This window comes from Rattus norvegicus, chromosome 18, assembly GCF_036323735.1.
Source record: "Rattus norvegicus strain BN/NHsdMcwi chromosome 18, GRCr8, whole genome shotgun sequence".
Classification (NCBI taxonomy): Eukaryota; Metazoa; Chordata; class Mammalia; order Rodentia; family Muridae; genus Rattus; species Rattus norvegicus.
Genome location: NC_086036.1, coordinates 79086925 through 79109699, shown reverse-complemented (window position 1 = coordinate 79109699; position 22775 = coordinate 79086925). Strand labels below are relative to the sequence as shown.

At 45.1% G+C, this 22775-nt stretch overlaps 2 long non-coding RNA genes across 4 annotated transcripts in view; one reads left to right on the top strand and one right to left on the bottom strand.

The window, feature by feature from the left end:
* Positions 1-11400, bottom strand: part of LOC102552707 (uncharacterized) — a 52485-nt gene extending 41085 nt beyond the window's left edge. Inside the window, exons 1-2 of one of the 3 annotated variants that reach the window (XR_005496260.2) lie at positions 11094-11400; positions 4450-4593 (exon numbers count right to left, since the gene is read on the bottom strand). This is a non-coding gene — a long non-coding RNA (uncharacterized LOC102552707). The remainder of the gene's footprint in view (positions 1-4449; positions 4594-11093) is intronic. The other 2 variants (XR_005496258.2, XR_005496259.2) reach the window with 2 other exon arrangements.
* A 45-nt stretch (positions 11401-11445) lies between these two features.
* Positions 11446-12024, top strand: LOC134483070 (uncharacterized). The gene is made up of 2 exons (XR_010059934.1): positions 11446-11622; positions 11787-12024. It is a non-coding gene; the product is annotated as an uncharacterized LOC134483070 (long non-coding RNA).
* Positions 12025-22775: the final 10751 nt, after the last annotated feature.

The window sequence follows — 22775 nt, the reverse complement described above, 5'->3', positions numbered from 1 at the left end:
ACGGCGAGGCGCCTGGTCACGGGGTGGGCTACTTCACTACTGCTCCTGACAGCTACCCTCAGGGTCATGTGCTGTTTTATGATGAGAGCCCTAGGCCAGAGGGTCTTCCTGTTCTTCACTGCTATAATATTACGGTCATGTGGTAGCTTGATAGAAGGCCCGTGGAGCAACCGACTAGTGGCTCCAGAAAGACAGAATTCCGTGCCATGGGGAGTTTTCTCTGGCCACCCTGCTGGGTTCTGCAGAGGTGTGTGTACAAGGTCTGGGTTGACTAGAAATATTATTTCTCCAATACACTGTGTTCTCCAGAACCAAGTACACTGGCTATGTCTACCTACCGAACATCACCTCTGGCTTGGGAAGGATAAGCTCCTCCATGTACACTGGGATAAGGCATGGAACTCCATGGTAGGACTTCACTGTTACACCATTCTATATGCTAAAACCACAGGGGGAAAACTTCCTGGCCTGCCTGAACACATGAACACCAGGAGACCACTACCACCATGGCGTGTAGTCTGACAACCCAAGTGCTGGCCTGTCTGTGCTGCCCTCCCTGGAGCCTCTCAGGTCCTGTTGACAGAAACCACCACCTGTCACAACGCTCAAGACCCCTTTTCAACCAGAACTCTCCTATATCCACAGGAAATCATCTTCCCTCAGAGTTCAGCGATAGTCTATGGCTTCTCTGGCTGATCAGACAAGGCACAAGCAAGAGAGACCATTTTTCTTTGTATTTGAAACCAACAGGAGGCTAAAAAAGGCCCCATAAATACAGCCAGTCATGTTTACATCTACGGTTGCAGGGAGAAAGCCCACCTGCAAGGAAACAGAAGGATGCAAAAAATAAGGTGGGGAGAAGGAGAAGAAAGGAAAAAAGAGTTAGGGAGAAAGGAGCAGGGTTAATCTTTCATGTTGAAAAGAGTCATGTTTTATAGAAACACCAGTGTGCTGACTGTCAGGGTTATTGGTTAAGGGTTAAATGGCACTCAGACCCTGTCCCTATGCACTGTGGCGTGTGTGTGTATGCGTGTATGCTTGTATGCGTGTGTGTGTCTGTCTGTCACTGTGTCTGTCTGTCTGTATCTGTGTGTGTATGCATCTCTCTCTCTCTCTCTGTGTATGCATGTGTGTGTCTGTCTCTCTCTGTGTGTATTTGTGTCTGTCTATTTGTGTCTGTCTGTATCTGTGTGTGTATGCATCTCTCTCTCTCTCTCTCTCTCTGTGTATGCATGTGTGTGTCTGTCTCTCTCTGTGTGTATTTGTGTCTGTCTATTTGTGTCTGTCTGTCTGTGTCTGTGGGTGTATGTATGTGTGTCTGTGTGTATTTGTGTGTCCGTATGTGTATGTATGCATGTATGTGTCTGTCTCTGCGCGTTTGTGTGTATTTGTGTCTGTCTGTCTGTGTCTCTGTGTGTGTTTATGCATGTGTGTGTGTCTGTTTGTCTGTGTCTGTGTCTGTGTGTATATCTGTCTGTCTCTGTGTGACTGTATGTGTGTGTATGCATGTCTGTCTGTCTGTGTATTTGTGTCTGTTTGTGTCTGTGTGTGTCTGTTTGTGTGTGTATATATTTGTCTGTGTCTGTGGGTGCCTGTGTCTGTGTCTGTGTGTGTGTCTGTGTGTGTGTGTGTTTCTGTGTGTGTGTGTGTGTGTGTGTGTGTGTGTGTGTGTGTGTGTCTGTGGGTATCTGTGGGTGAGAAGACAGGAGACGCCACAGTTTTATGCATTTCCAATTGAGCCACACTGGCCTGGAGATGACCTGCCATGAGGTTTTTAAATTATCTGTGTGCGCGCTCTGCTTGTTTTGGAAATGCTCTAAATAAAAATAATGGACTGTCTTTTAATAAGTCTCATTGTGAAGATTCCACATATCAAGCAGCTCGATGCAGCTTGGAGGCAAACGGAGGGCATGTGTGATCTCCCTGGAAGAGAGACAAATGGTGCTGCTGGGAGCTCCATCCAGGGACGGCTGACAGGAAGCGGCATTCGCCAGCTGACACATCTGTCAGGGTGCAGAATATTGGCACCTGTCATGCAATTCAGTCATGACTTTTAATAAAGCTGCTTTCCCTTAGGTAAAATTGCAACTCGACTGTAATATTAGCTGCAAGATCGCCTCATGTTCCCCTTCAGAGCGCTTTTGTACGTGAGGCGCTTCCAATGAATCTGGGAGGAGAGCTGAAGAAATGACGTTTACCAGCTCTACTGCCTGCCCAGAACTCTAGATCTGAAAAAGATGTTGCCCTGAGTTTTTCCCATCCCTGCTTCCACCCTGCCCCCGTCTCTCGCCCTTCCCTTTCTCCTGTCCCTTCTGCCCTTCACACTCTTTTTCTTTCTGTGCTCTTCTCCTAAGGATGACCTCCCTGAGTATTTTCATCCTGCTTTGCCCTGCTCCCCTCCCCTCATGGCTGGTTCCCACCTTCTGACTGGGTTGCTGGTTGAGTGAATTTAGCCCTAAGAAGTGTGTATATCATAAAAACCGGGTTGGGATTTGTTGGCTGTCAGTCAATAAATCAGTCACAGTTTAATTACCAGGCATGCGAGGGGAGGCAGTGACAGGCACCAACTCAAGTTGACACTGTTTCTTTCGGGGCAACTTCTTTACAAAAGAAAAAAAAGCAAAACTAAAAATTAGGTGGTGTGTGTGTGTGTGTGTGTGTGTGTGTGTGTGTGTGTGTGTGTAGGGAAGTCAAGGAGCAAACAGAAAAATGACACGTTAAGATTATTACTAAAGGAGTGATGAGGACTAAGGAACGCAGTGGTTATTTCAATCCCTAGAACTTCCTGCTTTCAAGCAGTGGCCATCATTTCAACATAGTGTTCTTTACTGATAACTTCATGTCCTGCTCTGATGACACCACTAGCTGAGTGGACATGATTTGTCTGCTAGCATACGTTCATCAATGTCATCCAACTCATAAACATCTTCCTGTAATCTACCTAATGAAGCAAAATAATCTGTCCAATGGAAATCTCATGCATCCGCCCCCCAACCCCACCAAGGAGAAGTTACAATGTAGCAAATGATACAATGTGCTAAACTATGTTTAGCACAAAGATATGTCCCCCTTTGTAACGTTTCCCTTTTTTAACATCTCTAATAGCAATTGCTGCCACCAAGACTCACTCCCTTCCCACTCCTAATCAGTACTGTCTTAGGGATCCCAGATCCAGTGGGTCTGCAGCAGACATTGCTATTGTCTGTGTGTGTGTGTGTGTGTGTGTGTGTGTGTGTGTGTGTGTGTGTGTGTGCGCGCGCGCGCGCTCTTCCTCTCCAAAGGCGGTTCACACAGTGCAGATTTTATTTTTGACTAGCTATAAGGCATGCCATCTCCTACCTGTCATGTGTCGTGAAGCCTTGTGCAAGATACTGCAGGAGATTTTGACTGAAGGGATATTCTGTTTCCTTTTAGCTCTTCTCGGGTGCTATGTCTCAGTTTGTTTATTTGAAATCCTTTGACCATTTTAAGGAACAGTGGGAATCTTTGGAAACACTGAATCTCTGGCTCAGAATTGAAGCTTCTTGACTGGGAGGGGGCAAAGGCAGAGGCAGCGTGGACAGATGATCTGAGATAGGGAGAAAGCCTCTATCTGGGATGTTCTCCAGCACTGGAATTTCATGGATTGTACAGAGTTATCCTGGATCTCCTACCTCTGATTCCTGGAATTCTTTGGAATCGCATCACTACTAGAAGTCCTTGCTTATGTATATAGTGCAAAGTCCTGGGACTTTAATACATGCACTATACAGGATGAAGACAAAAGATCAGGCAGGGAGAACGGTAGATCTGTGAGAGGAGATATGAGTCAGGACCAAGCAGAACCAGCAGGCTTCTGGCTTTTGCCAATTCTAATTTGTGAAGAAAAACACTGGCAGTTTGCCTGAAACTTTCAGGCAAACAGCAGCCATTCCAGTTCAAATTGCTATTAAAAACAAAACCAAAAATACAAAGCAAAACAAGCTAAAAAGCTAGACCACCTGGCCAGAAGACCGCCTGTGAGCACAGCCCTGTGGACCTGGACGTGAGAGCGGGGCCTGCCCCACCCATTCACTTCTGACACATCCCTTCCAATGCCTAGATCTGCCACCTTTGTAGAATGCTGACAGTCTCGGGGGTCTAATAAATTTCCTGACAGTTTTCTGTCAAGGTAGGAAGTGATCACTTTTAATGACCTTGAGAGGGATCAAGCTTCATTTAATTGGCAAGTTTTATGATTACCTCGGTGCATACCTCATAGCCTTCCGTCTCTGTGTAGCTTGTAAAACGCATTGCCAGCCTACGAACGGCGGAGGGGCAATGAACCAGTTTCTCCTATGATATCGTTGGCAGTATCTTTCTCCATGCTAATAGCCTCCAATTTCAAACTTACTGAAAGATTTTATTTTAAAGCCCCCCTCTCCCATCTTATTTGTCTTATTTTATTCTCCCAGCAGACCTGAAACTTACTGTGGAGCCCAGACTAGCTGGAAACTTCTGATCATTCTACAGTAGACTCCCTTGTCTGGAACTTGCTGGAAGGTTTGCCTTGGTAAGAGAGTGAGTGACTTCTTTGCCTTCTTTTTAGACATAATTTCGACAGCAGGTAAAATCCTGTGGTGGCAAAATCCAAGGCCAATAAGAAATATTATGAAATATCAAGCCATTCCAAATGTAAAGAAAAGGGAGCTGTGAATTTAAGGTGGAAACACTAAATTCATGCTATGTTAAATTGACCCAAAGGAACTTGAGTTTGTAGGATTTGATGCTGTCCAACAACGGCCTGGGCCTCTTTGCCTCACTGGGATGTTTGCTAGCGACTAAAAGTGTGTATAAAAGTGAGTAAAACATCAATATTTGAAAGATCAAAAGCAGGTGAGACGCTGCACACAGTGACAGTATGTTGATGACTAGGAAGTCCCTTTAGCTAGTTGGTCAGAAAGAGTCTCTCAGAGGAGGAGATATTTGAACCTCCAGATCCAGAGGATGAAAGGTTGAGGTGACAGCTTGGGGACTTGACACCGAGGCTGGCATTTCTAGAGGGCAGTGAGTGAGGTCAAAGTGCACATGGGAAGCTGAGACAGGTGGGCAGAAGGGATCACGTGGGGTGGCAGGCACCATGGGCAGAAGTTTGAATCTTCTTCTAAGTTTAATAGGAAACCACAGGAGGGCACCAAGATGATTGGACTTGATTTGAATTTTAACATAATCATTCCAGCATCTATGTGCATAAAATTATTAAGAGGCACAAACTAAAACAAAGATGCGGGCTGTGGGCAAGGGCTACTTGTATAGTACAAGGATACATTGGTATACTGAGGAATATACTGGTATGTTGAGGAACACACTAGTATGTTGAGGGATACACTGGTATATTGGGGGATACACTGATATACTGAGGGATACAATTCTATATTGAGGAATACACTGGAATATTGAGGAATACACTGGTATATTGAGGACACACTAGATATTAGGAATACACTGGTATATTGAGAGATACGTTGCTATATTGAGGGACATGCTGGTATATTGAGAGATACATTGGTATAGTGAGGGATATACTGGTATATTGGCTGAGCTGGGAGTAATAAAGGGAGATAGGTAGAGTCTAGACAGGTTTTGGATTCAAGTCAACAGATCCTGTCAGGAAGTGGGTGACACTGAGGGACAGAGGAGTCTGTTATTTAGTGCACACTAGACTATCAAGTGCACTGCCTTAATGACTTCACGGTGCCTTTCTAGTGGATTAGGTGCTGGTGTTTGCAATGTAGCTGGCTGCTGAAGGGCTGGGACAATATGAAGCCCACTGCCTCTGCACAGCTCACTGGGTAAAGCAAGTCACTTGGTGAAAGCAACTATCAAGAGATAGACATGTGTTGTTATTTTCTATAAGAAGTAACAGAGAAGCCAGGTAGATGGGAATGTGGTATCTAACAGTAGTGTCTAACCTCATGACTTTGTGATTTGATCCTGTCACCTGCAAAGTGTACACTGTAGAATCATACAGTTGATTAAATAAACAAATATAAATACACATCTATAATTCTTTAACTACATTTATGATTTTGTGCTAAGCTGAATTCTCTTGCATATGCCGCCAGGGGTCTTAGGTCATATACACCCAAGAGTGTCAAACGTGATCGTTGGATGTGAAGGGTGGGCAACAACATGGATGGTACCTCTACCTGTTGTCTGAGAGAGGAAGCTGAGCTCTTGGATCTTTAACTGTGAAGAGCATACAGTTAAAAACTTCCCTAGAGTCTCTAATCAGATCCTCTGATTGACAGAACCTAAATGGGGTGACTTAGGTGTGGGCTCATGAACCAGTGAGATGAAGTCATTAGGTCATGTGATTGGCTCTCCAAGGGTGAAAAGAATTACACATTCCTTCTTGCTGCCAGCCCATCTGGAAGCCTACCTTTACCAGACTTAGGACTGATTCATGCTGGCTTCTTAGAAACTATCCTCCAGGCCACCAGCCAGATATCCTCCATGCTATAATCCTCCTCCTGATATCTGCAGAAGTTGTGGCAATTTAGTCTCATATTTTTGGCCATCTCCATGAATGCCAGCTTAATCTTCAAGTTGAGCCTCTGTATGCTTCTTGTGCTAGCTGAGGGATACTGTGGTAAGCTTGGTTTGCAAACACTCACTACAGGCAAGGCTACCTTTGGGGGTGAGAGAAGAGAAAGTGAGCAAGCAAAAGGCCGGACTTTGTACTCATAACAACTCTGACCAAGCATGAAGGATAATAATGTCACAGGCTCCAGTGAGTGTATTTTAAAAAGTTACTGTAGCCAGGAAGAGGGCTCGGTTGGTAACATTTTTGCTTTGCAACAAAGCCAAGCATCCCTTTAAGAAAGCTGCCTAAGGAAATGGAGATGTGAGGATTCGCGGACATTTCTAGCCAGTCACCCTAGACTACTTGGTGATTTCCAGGCTGGTGGGAGACCTAGTCCCCAGAACAAACACAAGTTCAACGTTTATAAACTGTAAGGTGGTTCTCTGGTGTCCACACGCAGTGACAAGTGTATAATGACATTCAGACACATGAGCATGCATGCTCTCTCACACAAATATTTATAAAAGTAAACAAAGTGTAGAATTCCTATGTCTTTGGCCACCTGTTGAACCCTACCATGCTGTTCTCCAGTCTAGTGAAAACTTTCCCAGGATGCCCTTGTCAATCCCTGAGGTGCTCACTCAGACTCTTCTTCAGTCTATGATGTTGACTTAGGTGTGTAAAGGCTAAAGTTAACCTGCAAGCCCAAGGGCAGATAACCTCCTGGCATGCTGGGGACCATCGTTCACATAAGATAACAAGCTGTGTGTTTTCCCTGCAATTAATCCCCAGTTGCATAGGATGTGCTTGATCACAGGTAGGCAGGAGATGTGTAGGCAGGAAGGAGGTCTGGATTGCCCCCAACTGGACGAATGTGAAAGGTGGGAAGCTTTCTGGGTTTGGCCTTTACAGAGACCTGACTGACCTAGCTTGGTGCCATTCTCTGGGAATCCTGCATAAGGACCTGGCCAGTGTCCATCCACTTAGCCAATATTAAATAAAACTTGCTTTAACTGGACAACTGTGGATTCATTATTTCTCCTCACAGTGTTGAGATTTAACAGGCATCACTCAAAATACCCTTTTATTACTCAGAAACGCTAAAAATCAAATTAATTTTCTAGTGATATGATAAGGTAGACAAGAAAAATTCAGCCCATAAAAAACAAAGCAGACATTTTCAAAAGTTAAAATAATGGACACGTGGAGAATTAATGCTGTTTATGTCACCTTGCCTGGACACTGCCTCCTCTTCAACTGCTTTGGGTTACGTCCTTGTGCACTTTAGCAATGCTAACTCTTAGGATTTATTTTCTTTATGTGTGTAGAGGATATATATATATATATATATATATATATATATATATATACATACATATATATATATATATCTGTGCATATGTGCAGTTGTGCGGGCATACATGACTTTAAATGCACACGCACATATGTGTGCCTATTTGTGGACACTGGGGGCTGATTCCAGGAAACAACCTTGATTGCTTGTCTACCTTATGCATTGAGTCAGGGTCTCTCAGTGAAAGCCAGAACTCACAGATATGGCTCCTCGTGCTAGCCAGCTTGCCCTGGAGATCCTCTCTCTCCACCTTCTGAGATTGGAATTACAGGTAAGCCACCCCTACCCTCTCTGTGTTTGCATGGCTTCCAGGGATCAGAGCTCTGACCCTCATGCTTCACAGACCATTCTTGCCAGCTGGAGTAACGACTGTCATCTGGACAGAAGTCCTGCGACCCCCTGCAGCCAACTGCACCTTTACTGCCTTAGACTTCATTTAGTCTCTCGCAACTAAACAGGAAGTACACATTTGTCTTTTCACGATGAACAGGAAGAACATCGTGCAAATGCCATTTGGAATGTCTGCCACTGAACAAGAGCTTTCTTGAGAATGCCTCCTTAAATTTGTTTATTACATTTTTATTTGTGTTTGTGTGTGCACATGCATGTGTCACAGCCATGTGTGGAGGTTGCAGGGCTTGACAGAGTTGATGCTTTCTTCCCGCCTGTGGGTCCCAGGGATCGCACTCTGGTGGTCAGACACCTTTACTTGCTGAACCATCTTGCCAGCCCCTTGATGGTAGTTCTTAAAGGGAGTATGGGGCGCTCACTCATTCGCTCATCCATCCACCGTGCATATAGGTGACCATTGCCACACACAAGCTTGAAACTGCACTGATCCTGGAGTCATACAATGCATCTCCTTTGAACATTCTGGCTTTTGTGTCATATCACAATGGGTTTGAGAAGTTGCAGATAAAAATAAATGGCCACCTAGTTACGTTACTCAGTCTTCTAATTTCTGAAGGATAGAAAGACTCTTTTTACTTTGAAGGATATAACTGGGGACTGTGCCAGATTGAAACATTGTCACGTTTTCTTTGATCTCAAAGCAACCCAAGTTCTTCAAGTCAGTCGCTGGGAAGAAGTGAAGTATCAGGGACATGAGGAAATCCTAGAAATCCAGCTCACTAGTTTGGTACTTTGAGAACATTTAAATACTAATTGGCCTTTGTTTGAGAAAGGGAGTGAGGGCCTCCAGTGGTGTATGCTCTGTGTGGACATGAGAGCATTGCTGTGTCTTCTTTATTCTGGGGTTGACAGGGAAAGACCGTGGCTTTGGCATGTCCTGACATCAATACACTGTTACAACATGAGTAACAAGACAGCAGCGACAGATGAGGCTGTTGCATTCCCTCTTCACCCCCACCTCATGAGAGATGTGTGTGGATAAACATTGCATGTGGGGAGCAAAGGCAAAAGCTGCTGGGAAGTAGCAACATGCCGTGTACTGCAGGTTCTTAAGGGCTCTCATGCTGCAGTCTCTCAGGTCTAACGGTATGCTCGGTTTCTAAGGACGGCGAAGCACGCAGAAGGCATACGGCACACAGACCTACCCATGTGGGAAATCTGCCTGGTGCATCATCCCGAGGTCTCGGAGCATCAAGGCCAACTATATGAAACAGGGGATAGTTTCTGTTTTGTTTTAGAAAAAAAATTTTTTTATTATTTATGTGTGTGAGTATACACACTTGCACATGGGTGTCTAGTAATTGCAAGAGAGGGCCCCGGATCTCTTGGGACTGGAGCTACAGGGGCAGCGATCAGTAAACTGATCGATGTGGGTGCTGTGAACTGAACCCTGGTTCTCCGCAAAGGCAGCGAGTAATCCTCTCCGCTGAGCTATCTCCCCAGCCCTGTCAGTCAGGCCAGCGCTTTAACGATTTGTTTCCACTCCTGGCTTCATTGTGCTTTCCATCGCAACATTTTAGCTTCAAGCACAGCTCACTTTATTTCAGACTCCCTGTATTCTTTTGTGTCCGGATCGCAGTCCTGTTAGAAAGAACTCTTTTCTCTTGACTTTCTTTTATCGAGAGGTGCCCCTGAAGAGTGAAGCCCCCTGGGTTCATAGGACCCGATAGTCTGCTCCAGCATCGGGCTCAGGGGAGAGTACCTCCCCATTTTCCAAGCAACAATACGTAGATAAAAATGTCAAAGCCCAGGAGCTCGTCTCGGCATATGTGCTTCTATTTATGAAGACACTTAGCGTGGATTTAGTAAGTTCACCACAAAGCTCCAGGGGCGCCTGTCTCTTTAAATCCATCTCCTCCCAAGTGAAATTTGTGGCCCTGATGAATGGCAGGGCAGAGTCATCCATAAAAGGGCAGAGGAGAATCACACTCATTTGCATACAGTAATTATTCTGTGAATCAAGCCACCTTTATTGCTGGCAGAAAATCTACTGTCAGCATTGCTCTGTAGATCAATTCTGAAAACTCACCAACAGAGAGGAATTGTTTGGAACCCTGTGGTCCAGCACTCCCGCAACCTGCCTGCTGCTGACCATGTTTCTGGGTCTGATCCGTCCGTCAGCCGGTTTCTTTATCTACCCTGCCTGTGATGCTAGGGGATATTTCTAGAGAGTTCCCTTACAGGCAGTCTGGACATGGTTTAGTTTTTAAAAAGTCTGAACATGGGAACCCAAGGGCTTGGCAGACCGCGGAGGAATGGAGTCTATCCTGTCAGCCTCAACAACAAATCTGGTCACCCTGTAGTGACTGTAGTCCTCTTCAGAAAGTACAGATGGAAGACAGTCTGGAGGTGGCTTCTGACTCATTCACTAAAGGAAGGAAGGAGGAGCCTTGTAATGTGCTGATGCAAAATATCCCCTAGTCTTGGCCCTTGAACATTTGGTCCTCAGTTGTTTGAGGTCCTTCCTGGAGGAAGCCTGTCACTAGAGAGCTTTGAGAACACTAAGACTCATGTCATACCAGCTCTCTCCAGTTCCTGCTTAGGAGTCAAGATGTGTGGGCTCTCCACTCTCTGCTCAGGCTCTCTTGCCTGCTGCCACTTGCTGCCATGCCTCTCCACCGTGACAGTGAGCCAAGAAAACAATCCCTTTTGTAAGTTGCCATGGTCTTGATGCTTTATCACAATAACAGATTGATATAAACCTCCCATTTCTCCAGGTTTTGAAACTGGGGAAGGATAAAGAACTTGAGCCTCACACAGAAAGAAAAGGCATGTGTTACTTACAGAGGGTAGAAGTCCAGAGTCCTGCATGCCTGCCTCCAGAGGAGCCAAGTAAGAGAAGGTTCACCTGGAGAGTTGGTATCAGCAGAGGCAAAAAACAAAAGAAAAAAACAAAACAAAACAAAAAAAAAAAACAAAAAAAAAACACCCCAAAAACAAAAAACAACCAAAAAAAAAAAACAAAAATGGCCCTGCCAGCTGGCTCAGGATAGTGACATGTACATGCTGACCACGCAGAGGTGGTGCAGGGAGTTTGGTCATGATCATTCTGAGCTGTGTGTCCAATCACCCACTATGATGGTTCATGTATGCTTGACCTAGGGAGTGGCACTATTAGAAGGTGTGGCCCCTTTGGAGTAGCTGTGTCACAGTGGGCATGGGCTATAATATCCTAGTCCTAGCTGCCTGGAAGTCAGTATCCTGCTAGCAGCCTTCAGATGACGATGTAGAACTCTCAGCTCCTCCTGCACCATGCCTGTCTGGATGCTGCCATGTTCCTGCCCTGCTGATAATGGACTGAGCCTCTGATCCTGTAAGCCAGCCCCAGTTAAATGTTGTCCTTATAAGAGTTGCCTTGGTCACGGTGTCTGCTCACAGCAGTAAAACCCTAAGACACCTACTGAAGGGACAGAGTTCTACAATACACCTCTGCGACTGGTATGGAGTCTAGAAGCCCTGAAGGTGCTGTGCTTCCAGGATCTCCGCGGCTACCTCACGCTCACAGCCAGCCTTCAAACAGCATAGCAGATGTAGCCAGCACTTGAAATCCTGCAGGCCGAAGGGCTGTGTGAAGCCACTTGACAGCATCCAGGAGTTTTCAAGAAGGTTCTGAGGAACAGAGACTTCAGTTAGAGTGTGTCCTGATGTGTGTCTCACACAAGGAAGAACTGTGAACAGTCCTTAACAAATCCTATGGGGACTTGGGTTCTCTGTGAGTCTTTACTCTGTGTTCTCCTTTCACTCGTAATCTTCTTAATGTAGCAACAAAAACAAACACCTCCACAGAGCAGGTCAGCCAGGAAGACACCAGTGATGTCAGCCACACACTGAGCTGTGCTGTGAGAGTCCATCACCATGAGGTCTCCAGATGGAGGGAGGAGGCAGGATGCCGGGGGCAGCAAGCGGTTGGTATGGAATGGATAGAGTGTCTGTTTGCAGGGGTAAGAAGTTCCTCACTTGGTTGATAGTGGTGGGTATACAATTCTAAATGGCCACTACGCTTACAGCTAAAAACAATCATATAAATAAAGCAAACAATAAAATATATGTTTTACGTATATTTTAACAAGAGCAATATGCCTACCTTAAAAAGATTTCTGTTTGGAGCTGGAGAAAAGCCTCAGCAGTTAGAACACTTGCAGCTCTTACAGAGGAACTTAGTTCAGTTCTGAGCACAAGTAAAGCAGCCCTTAGCCTGCAACTCTTGCTCCAGAGGGTACTATGCCCTCTTCTGCCAACCATGGGTACCTGAACCCAAATGGCAAACACTTCAGATATACACACATACACAAAATAAATTTTTACAAAAGACTTTACTTTTTGGTGCAGAGAGAAACATAGGTAGTGATGGGGCTACAAAAATGGCCATATACCAAGAGCTCAGAAGAATGAGATACGTTGCGTAAGCTGCCCTCAACCCCTTTCTCAGAAGTCACTTGGGAGTGTCTGACCACATAAATCTCAACACAGACAAATTTTTACCCTGTAAGGTTTTTCTACATATCACACACTGGAACTAAACCCTATTTTAGAAAACTCAGTAGCTATTCAAATCTATCTAAACTTATAATATATTTTTAAAAAACATAAGAAAGAATCATGCTACTCATTCAGCAGTAAGCCCTATCAAAACATAAAAGTCAATGAAGATAACAATAGTTACCAAAAGTATTATTACCAAAGTAGTATTACAACTCTACAGATCAATTAGAGCACTGCCCTCTCTGGTATATAAATATTTATTTTTACATACTTTTTCAGTTTGTAGGTAGGTGTTCTGATACAGAATAACTTGGAAATTTACCAAATGTTACAAAATTAGCTAAAACCAGAAGGGCTAATCCTACCACAAAATGGCATTTCTAAGTCAGTGCCTTTAGTTTGCAACATTCTGCTGAATTTGTTGTTCAATTCCAGAGTTCCCTCTATAGTGTTAGACTGACAGGAGAGTGTTGCAAGCTGTTTTTGTAAGTAAATAATACAGTTGCTGATAGGACAAGGCAGTCGGGGAAAGACTGACAAGACATGACTTAGTTCAGCTTCCAAAATAGCAAAATAAGACCTAGAGTCAAAACTAACTTCAAAACCTGGAGTGATTGTGGAGACGTGGTATTCCCAGAGCTCTATGTTAGTCCTCCTAATCTATATTGCAGAGCTGCTATCTAAATACAAAATATAAACATTTCCAGCACAGATATGAGGAATTGAACACCGTCTCTAGATTAAGTTCTGTTTGGAAGTTTTAACTGCTGTTCGTGTTGTCGCCTAAAGATGTTATTTCTGCTGACCTCAGAAGAATGCCCATGTTTAATGATTAGACAAGATCCATTAATACACAAAACCTTCCAGGTGTCTCCAAACCCAATGTCCTCATCAGAAAGAGGAGACGGTGCATGGGTTAATGTGTACTGTTGTGTCCCTAACCAATGCCAGGTACTGTATCAGGCTTCAAGGATGTAGTTTGCAAGTGAGCAAAGCAACAGAGACCCACCCTGCGAGAAGCTACATATTAGTGAAAGGGGTGATTAATGGATACCCAATCAAGCTACAGCTTCAGAAAGTGGCTAAGGAGACACAGAATGGACTGATAGGATGGGAGGTGGTGGATAATTCAAGCTGGGGGCATTACATGCACCACCTGTAGAAGGAAGACCTGGGGGTAGGATCTCCTCAGGAGAAGGAAAAACGAACAAGCAAGCACAGCTGGTAGAGGAGCCATTTGAAACAGTGGAAAGAAATACCAGAGGCCATGTGTCTACAGATCCATGAACATTACAGCTCAAGTGACTCGCTGAGGGGTAGATGAAGCCTCACAGTTGTTCCCTTCACCCTAGGGAGCCACTTGAAGGTATAGACACTGCTATCATATGACTGATCCTTTGACTGCTGGTCAAAAACAAAAGATGATGAAGATATAGTCACAGAATGGATGGAGTCAGAATATGAGTGTGGTGAGGGCTTAGGCAAGGATCACACAGAGGCTCTGGTGAAGCTACAGAGCCCCTCCACTGTTTGGAGAACAGATCGGCCACTGTGGCTTGAGATATAATGTTGGGAGTCAGGAGTTAAAGGTGGACTAGGATGCCATCCTACGTACACAGATGAAAAAGCAGAAGTGATCCAAAAGAAACCCGAGAACCTGTGGTATGAGTGAGCGGTCTGCAAGGCAGTGAGATCCAAGCATAGTGATAGCAGGAGCTGAGATCACAGACATGGGGGTGATCCAAAGAGTGAGGTGTCTGGAAGCTCAAGGGAAGAATGGGCATCTCTAGATGGTCAGCCCCACTAAGTACGGCTGAAGGGCCATGTGCTCTGAGAACTAAAGAGGAGCTCAAGCTTTCTGTAAGGTGGTGAGTTTGCACAGTGTGAGGATAAAAGTCTTCATGGTATAGGCTGAAGGGAAAGTGGAGTCTAGAACCAGATGCAGTGATACTGACTAGGGAGGTATGTGAGCCAGAGGAAGGGTGAAGGAGACAGGTTGTCAAGGGAAGGCTCTACCTTGTAAAGAAGTCTTGCCTGTGAAGAAGGAGATAGCAATGAAGAAAAGAGGACCTACAGAGGAAAAGAGGTCTTGGGAGAGAAGGAAAAACACAGGTGCAGATGGACTCGGTTCAGCCCCCTCTTACGCAAAAAGTACCTCAGCAATGAATGAACATTTGTTACAGGGAGACCCAGTCACTTACCCACAAAAATCCCTCTTTTCTCTCTGATCTGTGAGGCAGGGCCATGATGTGGGGTACAAGAGATATAGGGAGGTTTAAATTGTGAAAGCGACATTGGGGAACAGGGATCATATGGAGTTGTGAGCCCTCCCCTCAAGTTTGCTGTGGCTTTAACCAGAGTTTGCGTGGCCAGATGACTCATCGCCAGGAATGAGTGTGACAGAGGCTCAAGCTAACCAGGTTTCTGAGAGAAAAGGAAGCAAGGGTACTGATGAGTCTTACAAAATATTTGGCATCTAAGCTTGGAGAGGTTGAATTGAGGATGAAACACCCTGGTGCAAGGCTGGCGAGAGACCGTGGAGATAAGGGTAGTGCTGAGGAGATCTCAGGAGGGCCATTGGGGAACTAGGATCCTGACAAATAAAATCTCTAAGTCAAGGATGAAACACCCTGGTGCAAGGCTGGCAAAAGACTGTGGAGATGAGGGTTGTGCTGGGGAGATCTCAGGAGGGGCATTAAGAACTAGGATCCTGCCAAACAAAATCTCTTAGTCAAGGCAAGGAAGCCATCAGGATACTAATAGTTGAGCAAAGAGTCAATATAAAGGGTTGGTGGTGATTTACCTCTGCGATGCGGCCAGGCCTGGGGACCTGAGATCCATCCCAGGACCTGCATGGTAGGAGCACCAGATCTTGGAGTTTGGGTGGATCCGCACCAGGAGACACTGGAAATTCTCAACAGATGGACAGCCCTCCTTCTGCTCTACCTATGGTGGGGGAGGAAGGCATTAAGAACCGCTCCTGAGGTCGTGGGAAAGAGAACGCTTCTAAGTTGCTGGTGGGAATGTAAATGGGTTAAGCCAATATGCAAATCAGAATGGAAGCTCTTCAGAAAGCTAAAAGTAGTTCCACTGAATGACCTGGCTAATCCATTCCTGGGAAAATACCCAAAGAATCTGAGGCATCCGGACACCAGTTTACTTTATTTATTAATCAGTGGCCACAATAGGCAAGCTATGGAATCACCGAAGGTGACTATCAACAACAAATGAATAAAAAAAATATTGCTTCTATACACAACGGAGTTTTATTCAGCAGCAAAGAGTGAAACTAAGTCAGAAATGCATGGAACTGGAGAGCATCACACACATAAGCCAGACTGGGAAAGGCAAACACATTTGCATATGGGAAACCTAGATAACACACACACACACACACACACACACACACACACACACACCTGAGTACACACATACACACACACACACACACACACACACACACACGCCTGAGTACACACGCACACATGTAAATGCAATGAAAATAAAAGTGGGACTATTTAGGATGAAGAGAGGATATTTGGGGTGGGAGAGGAACAGGAGATGGTCAAAGGGGAGTTAACATGTTTGGAGTACATGTTCTAGTTAAAAAAATCTCACTATGAAGCCACCATTTTATAAAAAGTATAAATCTAAAAGCCCACTAATCAATGGTTTCTTACACACACACACACACACACACACACACACACACACACACAAGAAGGGAGCCTCTTGGCTCCTGAAACACTCCCAACTATTGGGTAGCTTAATGGATTTGTTTACTAGCAAACCAAGGATCAACTAAGCATGATGTACTTCTCAGGGAGGTCCATCTGAGCTGGCTGCGTGTGAAAGGAGCCAGGGAGAGCCTCCTTTGAGGCCAATGCCTGACCTTTCCAAAGAGACCACAGACCCAGAGTTTGAGGCAATGGACTCTAAGTGATGGCAGAAGTGAGGGTCTGAGTGGGAGCAGTAAAGAGGGCAGAGCAGGCTGCAGCAGCCTAACTCTGCTGGCCGGTAAGGATGACAAGCGGGAGAGGACTAGTTCCCAATTAGTCTGACATGGGATGTGATTCAATTAGAGGAAGAGAGTCATTTTGCAGCCATTAAAAAATAATCAAGGACTTTGGAATTTACTCATTACTTTAACCAAGAGTTTTCAAGAAGGGACAAGCTGCCAAAGTCACTGACACAAAAGGAGGAAAAAAGCTTATCTGTTGGAAATAAAATCTCAAGACTCTCAGGTCTACCAGATGTCCCTACCAAGAAAAGGAAGGTCAGTTAGAGACTGGGATCCACAGAGAGAGTGAGCCACCCATGACTCACCTACCGTGTCTCCTTCCCAAAGAAATCAAACAGTTGGCTTTGCAGGTACTGAGCCAGTAATTTGGCCACTCATGAAGTAAATCACACTACCAAGAGAGCGAACGTCATCAGGGAGCTTTAATATTTCAGCCCACAGACAACTTTGTTTTCAAAGTTTCATTTAATATTTACAGTATTTACAGTTCACTAAAGATTATGCTCAACTAGAAACTTTCATACTATCTGGGGAGAATTTCAATTTTCCCTACTGCATAAGTCACACTCAGAAGTTTCTGTGACGTATTTTTTTTTCCAATTTTCTCTATACATACAAATTTTTACCTCAACCAAAAGAGAGTCAGCTTAGGGGCTGGACAGATGACTCAGTAGTTATGAGCAAGGCTGTTGCTCAGAGGACCCAAGTTTGGATCTCAGAACCTACATGGTAGCTCACAACTGTCTGTCACCTACATGGTAGACCACAACAGTATGTAGCTCCAGTTCTAGTAAGTCTGCCACACTATCTGGATTCTATGACACTACAGCACACTGATAGGCATGCAGGCAAAACACTCATGTACATAAAATAGAATAATGATAACCTTTTAAAGGAATCAGTTTAAACTATTCCAGTCTACAGATACAATATAATCCCATACTTTTTACCATATAGGTCTGGTCTTTGTGTAGGCTACTCCTTCTAACTCTACAGTGATTTATGCTCTGCTTTTCCTTGGAGCACTGGTTCTTAACCTCTCCAATGCGGTGACCCTTTAACACAGTCCCTCAGGCTGTGGTGACCCCAACTGTAAAATTATTTTCGTTTCTACTTCATAGCTGTAATTTTGCTATTGTTATATATCATAATATAAATATCTGTGTTTTCTGATGGTCTCACGTAAACCCTGTGAAAGGGTCATTCAACCCCCAATGGAGTCCTGACTCACAGGTTGAGAGAACCGACCACTGTCTTAGAGAGTGGATGGTCAGGTGCTCAGTGCATCTCAAGTCAATGAATATCATTGTGCATAAGGCCTATACACAAATGCTAAGCAAACATGTCTTCACAGCACTGTGTTCCCAGAAAGGAGCATAGAATCCAGCCTTTGCAAATACTGGAAATAATCTCCAGCCCAGGTAACTCAAATTAAGTTGCAGGGATGCTTATAATTCAGCTCTCTCTCCTGCTTACCCACTGCCACACATACGCTCAATGCCCAGGTCAGTGGTGATGCTGCTAGACTAAAATTTCTCTGTGCCTCTCCTATGCCAGGTCCCAGGACAGATAAGGAAGTGCTGGAAGAGTCCATAGAGATTTGTTTATTCTGTTTTTTTCCCCTCCTCCTAGCAAGTGGCTACTTTAGGGCTCTGCAGTTCGTTAAAAATCAAGCTGCCAATATGAGCTTGCTTGGATTAGCCCTTCCTGTAACTGCACCAAGGCCAGTGTTTGCATTCCTCCCAACTGAAAAATTTGTCAGAGAAGAGGGGCACTAAAGCTGTCACAGCAGATAAGATCAGACATTTGATTTCAAACAGAAGTGGCAAACACCCCACCTCAGACACTATTAACTCTGGGGTATACTGTTCTTAGTCATGTGGAGAGCTAAACCAGATTGGGAAGAGGAAATAAATCCGAGTCTCAGCACCATTTCTGTGGGTCCGGGGGATATTGGACTTTGAACAGAAATGCCAAGCACAGGAGAACGAAACCGCAAGGCCTTTCCATCTTCTCATAAGTGCGAGAGCATCTTAAAGAGTTGCCATCATCTGCAGGAAAGAAAAGGCTTGGAAAGACACCTTTAGAAAACTGTTGGGCATTTAAAAACATAAATACATACGTTTTTACGTTTTAACATGCCTACATACAATTATAGGAAGTTAGCACCATGTCGCACCCGGGGAGGAGGCTCAGCTGTAAAGTGCTTGTCCTCAGTGTCCGTGTTAAAATCTAAAATAAAAACAGGCGTGGGAGCTCACTTGCAATCAGACAAGCCTGGTGGCCTAGGTTATTTTAAAGTTCCAGCCTGGTGAGAGACCCTGTCCAAAACCAAAACCAAACAAACAAACCAAGATCAACAGCGCCTACAAACCACACTGTAAGTTGTCCTCTAACATACACAAGTGCCCCACACACACACAGGTGCATACACATACATACATACATACATACATACATACATACATATACACATACATACACACATACATACACGCATACATATATACATGCATACATACACACATACATACGTACATACATACATATACACATACATACACACATACATACATATACACATACATACATGCATACATACATACATACGTACACACATACATACATATACACATACATACACACATACATACACACATACATACATATACACATACATACACACATACATACATATACACATACATACACACATACATACATACATGCATGCATACATACGTACACACACATACATACATATACACATACATACACACATACATACACACATACATACATGCATGCATGCATGCATACACACATACATACGTACACACACATACATACATACATTACACATACATATACACATACATGCATGCATGCCTACATACACACATACATACGTACACACATACATACATATACACATACATACACACATACATACATACACACATATACACATACACATATACACACATACACACACACACACACTTACATGTACTTGCACATAAGAAGAAAAAAATTCCACATGGATATATAAAATGTAGACACAAAAAATCTTACTCCTGTTGTCAGAGCTCTCTCCTGTGATATGAAACCGGTGTGTTTCTCTAATCATTGAATAATATACAAGTAGTTGATCTTAACCCGAACCTTGAATTTATGTGGCAGCTCTTCCCAAGGACTTTGATCACTGAGATTAATATTCATAATATTCCGATGACAAGGTAGAAGGCAGGGATTATTAGCCCCATTTTATGGATTCAGACATCGGGGCAGGGAAAGGTTAAGTGGTGTGCTGAGCATCACGACGATTTGATCTCCGGCTCAGATTTAGTACACTTTTTACGATGTTATTTCTGAAGGGAAGTGTGAGGTGGTGGGCAGGAGTCAGGAAATCAGGGCCGCCTAGGCATGGGGAAACTGACTCATCCAACAGCCTTAGGCAAGTCTTTTAGCCTCTTGCAGCTCTGCCCCCACATTAGGTAAAATTGACAATTCTTACCCACCATCCACACCCTGCTGTGAGGATTAATGAAATGAGACCCCGTGAAGCAAGCCTGTTGGTGGAGAGGCTCTCTATAAATACGAAATATGCTAAGTGCCTTCTCCCCGGTTCTGCAAGGTTGCACAGCCCTCAGGAGTTGCAGGAATGAAACTCTGCATTTGAATAAGCAGGGCCTTGAGTGTCCCTAGGGAGGATCCCTAGAGCCCAAGAGGCACAGCCTGACCTGCCTTTGCACCTCCTTCTACCAGTAGAAGTCCAGGCCATGTAGAGACCCTGCCAGTGTGGGACTAGTCCCTTTGCTGTATGGACAGGAGCGGGCACATCCATGGGAACTACCCAGAAGTGGTTCTGCATTCACAGGCTGCCTGCACGGTTGTTTTTGGAAATTCCACTGAGATTGTATGAGTCTAGAAGGCCCAGTTGGTATTCTAAAAAGGGTTTGGAGTTGCTCCTGAACATCAAGGAATGCTTGGGCCACTCTTGCCACTGGGTAATACCCCAGAATCTATCAAAGAGGCCCCAAAGTCTCAGAGCCTTAGTAAGTACTGGGAGTGGCGGTCAGGCAGAATCTTCGCATTTGAAGTAGGAAAAGAACAGGAGACTGGGACCTAATATGCCTTGCTACAGTCCCTTCAACCCTCAAGAGTGATAGAGACAGCTTGTCTTCTCTGCCTGTCACTCCACAACGTTCTGTCCGACGCTGTGTGGTGACTCACAAGCCTCTCTCTCTGGCTCTAAGCCTATACGGGCAGCTTCCAGTCAGCACCTCCTCCTCCTCGGATGCCCCTGGCCCAGCACTGCTGACTCTGCCATGGAGGTTTCCCCATGGAAACTGTCACCCACAGCCTTCCTTGGCTCCCACAGTGGCACCCCCTCACCCCCATCTGTCAAATGATCTGGATTCAGACCTTAGGACCTTTTCCTCTCTAGGACCCTGTGTGACTTAGGAAACTCTCTGGTCCATTCATGTACAGCGAGAGCCCCTTCCACCATTTCCACAGCTGTTAGCTCCATCTGACCTACCCAGCTTTGCCATAGCCTTTGTGCTACCAACTTATCTCTCTCTCCTTCTGCCCCTCCCCCTCCCCCTCTCCCCTCTCTCCCTCTACTCCCTCTCTCTCTTCTCTCTGAAAACTCATCCACAACACAGCACACAATCATAATTTAAGGCAAAGCGATGTCTCTTTTCTGGCCCCCGAGACCTGCGTGCCCACCGTCTTCCCTTGAAGTAGAAGCCTATGCTTAACCAAAGCAGGTCTCTTTCTGCAGCGTTAGGAACCAGGTTTTCAGCCTTAGAACTTTGCTAACCACAATCCCACCCATAGCATTTGCTATGTTATATCCCTTTCTTGAGTCTATACCCAGAAACCCCTAAATATCAGGACCGTGCGTGTTCTGATCCTGGAGCCTTGGTCTGTTGTTGAGGTATGGGTGTAGTAAACCCCTCTGAGCCTGTGAATAAGAAATGCTACACCTTCATTTAGGAGTCACAGGCTTTCTCGGGCATTCTGACTTGCAGATTGCCTGGTCTCCATGTCTCTACTACGAGTCATGTCCAAATCTGTTTTAAGCATTGTGGCACATTACTAACGCAACGGCCTTGAGGGCCGTTTCCTTTTAACTTCTCCTCTACAACAACCTTGTCTCCATCGAAGGGCCACCACGGGTTAGGATGCCACCTCGAAAGTTTCGAGAGGACCCCAGTTCAGTGCCACCACCCAGGGTATTCCCGATGAATGCCGTGACTCGCTCTCAACCGCCCACCGGCAGGAGGAAGTAGGCCAGCCTGTGCACTTCACATCGATGCTGAGCTCACTGCTCTGCTGGTACGAAGCAAGCATTTGGACAAGCGACCGGAGCAGGAGAGGAGCTGGCAGACACTGGACTGAAAGAATGGTTTTCATTGTAATGTACGGACAAGCCCTGCTCCTTGCCCCAAGCCTGGGCTCACAGATCGCAGGCCCAGCTCGATCCAGCAGATCAGATGAGGTCCCACCAAACAGTGCTAATCAGACATGGTGAGAGAGATTATCTTCAGATAGAATCTGTCAATTTGAGGTGAGACTTTTCTGGACTCTGGCCTATGGCAGGGCCCTGAGCTCTAGGCAGTGTGAGCACATCCTTTCTGCGTATCCGTGCTATCACAGTATACAATGGTTGCCTGGATACCCCTCAAGCTCATCAGCCAAGGTGGCCTGGTACCAATTTTCAGGATGAAATTCGGCCCTTGAGGATGGTAACTGTGGCAGGCAGTGATTTAGGAATGTTTGGAAGGGTCTGGAAGGCTGTGTCTGCAGTGCAGCCAGATCCCCCCTCAGCAGAATGGCAGGAGGTCTGGGTGTGAGGGTGAATACCAGGCCCAACGCTTAGCCTTCTTATCAACCTCGAAGCCAGAGACCTTTTGTCTGTTTACCAGCTCAGATAACCCCCTCCCCCAAGTCCC